Source organism: Lactuca virosa, chromosome 2, assembly GCF_052849685.1.
Source record: "Lactuca virosa cultivar CGN04683 chromosome 2, Lactuca_virosa_CGN04683_v6, whole genome shotgun sequence".
NCBI lineage: Eukaryota > Viridiplantae > Streptophyta > Magnoliopsida > Asterales > Asteraceae > Lactuca > Lactuca virosa.
In genome coordinates this window covers 11,350,111-11,353,925 of record NC_136427.1, presented here as the reverse complement: position 1 = coordinate 11,353,925, position 3,815 = coordinate 11,350,111, and positions in this window count along the sequence as shown.

Genomic DNA, 3,815 nt, shown 5'->3' with positions numbered 1-3,815 from the left:
AGGGACCAAACCTGGACAAAGTATGTCAACTTTACTATTCATTTCTTCCACAACTTTAATATATATATAATAATTATAAAAGTTAATAGCTATTTAATTATTAATATTGATAATAGTAATTAAGTTATTTTTATAATAATACTAATTAAAAAAATATTTATTTTTTAAAATAATATTATGTTGGTAATTTATTATTTTCTTATTAATTATAAGTAATGACAAAAGTACTTATAATATAATAATTAGAAATCTGAATTATTTGGTAAATATATATTATTTTAATTATAAAAATAAAGAATTATTTAATTACTAATTTTAATAATAATAATTAATTTAGTTTTATAATAATAATAATAATAAAATTTCATTTATTTACTAAAGAAATATTTCTGTCGGAAATTCGTCGGTGATTACGGACGGAATACCGACGGATAGCCCAAGTCTAAAATTACTTTTACAATCCGTTGTTATTCCGTCGGTACACATTTCCAACGGAAATTATTTCTGTCGCTATTGTGTCAGTGTTCCGTCACTAAAATTAGGGTTTTTATTTTTGTCACAATACCGTCGGAATCCCGCCACTAATTTCCGACGAAAAAATTCAATCACTAATTTCCGTAGGAATTCATCCAGTTTTTTAGTAGTGACTAACATCGCAACAAGCTACTTTGGTCACCGTTACATTGCAAACCATCTCAAAGGCAAACCTTTTGGCTGTCAACAAATGTGCCCAAATATATCAACATCATAAAATCAAAATTAAAATCAATATGTAAAAGAATCGGTTTTGATAAATTTTATGATTTAGGTTTGGGATTTCATTTTTCCAAAGCTTATTATATGTTTGATGTGGTAATGTTTGGATGTTAATTCCATATATGTAGTGCTAAGTTATCTTTCCTTGGATGTCACATAATTAACATCATTGAAAATAAAAAAAAATGGTAACATTTTGCAATTTCTCTAAGTTGAGAAGTGTTACATTGGGAAGAAAGTTTTAAGTAGGTTACTTCTATAGTTTAAAACTAAAGTATATTGCCAAAATCAGTAAAATAAAAATCAAAGCTTGTTGCCATTTTCTACAATTTGTTTTATTTTCTTTTTATAAATAGATAGTAAATTACAAACATGGTCTATGCGTTATAGTGAAACATACAAGTTCAGTCCATCTTTTGTTTGTTTTTTTTTGTTAGATGATCCATCCTCTTAGGTTCACAGTTTGTGTTGGGTTTGGTTAGGGTTTGGTTAGTCTGACCAATATTGTTAAAATTCAGACACTAAACCTTATAAAATGATCATTTTACCCTTATTTTGTCTTTTTCTTATTTTGTTATATTTTTTTTTCTTTCTGTTATTATTTTGTATATTATTTATCTAGTATAATTATACTAATTAAAACAAAGTCAACATCAGAATGAAAACAAATACAAAACCCCTCTGTAAATGTTCTTTTGTGTTGTTGTTGCTGGTAGTGGTGTTGGTGTGATCATCAATTAATGTGCCCCCATTCTCCTTCTACATTTCCTCCTAAGATTCTGTCACACCCCAAATCGGAGCGGCGGAAACGTCCGGGGGTGGATGACTTCATGTTAAGTATCACAACACATGCATCATAGTAATCAAAGTACATCAACCATTGTGTTAATAATGTATAAGTTTTACATAAGTGTTCAAACATTGTATATTGACACCAAAAGTTATATAACAAAAGATAGAAGACATGACTCTATACTGCTCCGTCTTCTCAAAAACTCCAGGGATGTACCTGTCTACTGGTTCCCTGAGAATACAAGTATTTTGAAAAAGAGAGTATCAACATTTAAGTTGAGTGAGTGCATAAGTATTTATGTTTAAAAGCTTGTTTTCCTTTTCTTGAATATGTTTACTGTTTCCAGAAAATCCAATATTGTCTATTATAACCGAAAAATAGTTTTAATACCATAAAACCGTTCTGTGTAAGCATTATTGTACTTATAAAATAATGTAACATAGTTTTAGTTCACATTAAAACTATAAAAAGAATGCTTCCTATATTGTTTTGGTTTTCCCAAGTTCTGTAATTGTACCCTTTGATAACCCCGTAAGAGCGACTGTCTGGCTCCACTAGCTGTAATTTGTTAGTTATAATGTAATACTACAAATCGTGTTATTGTAAAACCGGTACTTTGTATTCATACCCTTTGATTTAATTATGTACTAATCGTATTTACTCATATCTTGTTGGTGAGTTATTATAACCATACTATGATTAGATGGCCTGAAACGACGCTTTGTAGGCGTCAGAACTGTTGATAACAATTGTCACTCATAGGCATGCCTGCCCGGCTGTAGCTAACAGTCTGAGTGTGGGATTGTCAATCCCGTATAGATCTATACACATTTGTCCCGCTCTCCCTACAAGAGATTCTGGTTATAATATCAGGACTTTAACTACATTTGCTTCAATGAATAAGCAACCTGAACATTGTCTCACAAAAAGCATATTGACGATTACATATATAAAATGATTAAAAGTCATTTTGAAGTAAATGAACTGACAGTGTGTTCCTAAATTAGTATACTTGAATGTAAACTATTTATACGAGAATATACTGTTAAACTTTGTGTAACTGATTATTAAACATAATATAAAAGTTTCATAAATTATACCTATTATAATTTATATGTGTGTTTTGTTTGACATGTATTATTCGTGAAGTATCCCCTTTGATTAACATGTTATAAAGGAAATATGAATCTGATTGGAAATAACTTTTATATTCATATATATATATATATATATATATATATATATATATATATATATATATATATATATATATATATATATATATAAAAGATACATAATTAAAAGTTAAACGACATTCGGACAAATAACTCTACCCTAAGCCCACATCCAAACAAAGAAAAGGAAATAAAGCGAGTTATTAGTCCTAAGCCCTTTAAATCTTATATATATATATATATATATATATATATATATATATATATATATATATATATAATTTTGGCAAAATATAAATTCAAAAAGAGTTTATAAAATATTTAACGTCGATTTAGAAATATTTAGAAATTATATATTTGTAAACACAATATTCTTGTGTTAGACTTGTATCCTCTCTTCCCCCTAAAATAATGAAAAATTGTAAAAACATAGGGGTATGAACTCACTTAATGAGTGGTGATTCGGGCAGTGTTTCGTTTCTAGGAAGGATTTTCCTTGACAAAACCGCGAGTTTCTGATGAAAAACCGGACTTTACGCAGGCAGAGTTTTGACTGGAAAAGATTATTTTCTCAAGAACTTCGGGGCTCTGGGCTTTCTTCGGGTGTTAGGGGTGTTCCCGAGGCTTCGGGGTGGTTTAGAGTGGTTAGAGAGGGGTTTTAGGGTGAAAGAATAAGAACATTTGTAACATAAATCCGGAGACCTCGCATTCCTTTTATAGGGGGTCTGAAGCTGCTCATTACGCTGGGCGTACCCTCGTACGCTGCGCGTTCGGTGATACGTGTCTCCGGACGTGTCAATCTGTGCGTAATACGTGTTGCATGCGAGGGAAAGGGCGACGTGGCTGGCTGCTGACCTTGTTTCCGAGTACGCTGGGCGTACATATGAAGTACGTTGGGCGTACTCCTCCGGTCCAGCCTCGTAAATTATGCCACAAACTTCAAAAATTCATATCTTTTGCATACGAATTCCATTTTTGACGTTCTTTATATCTACGCGTAGGTGAGATTATACTCTACAACTTTCGTTTAGACTCCGTCGGCTAATTTTGACCTTATTTTTAATGTTATATTTTTAACAGGCCGAGACATG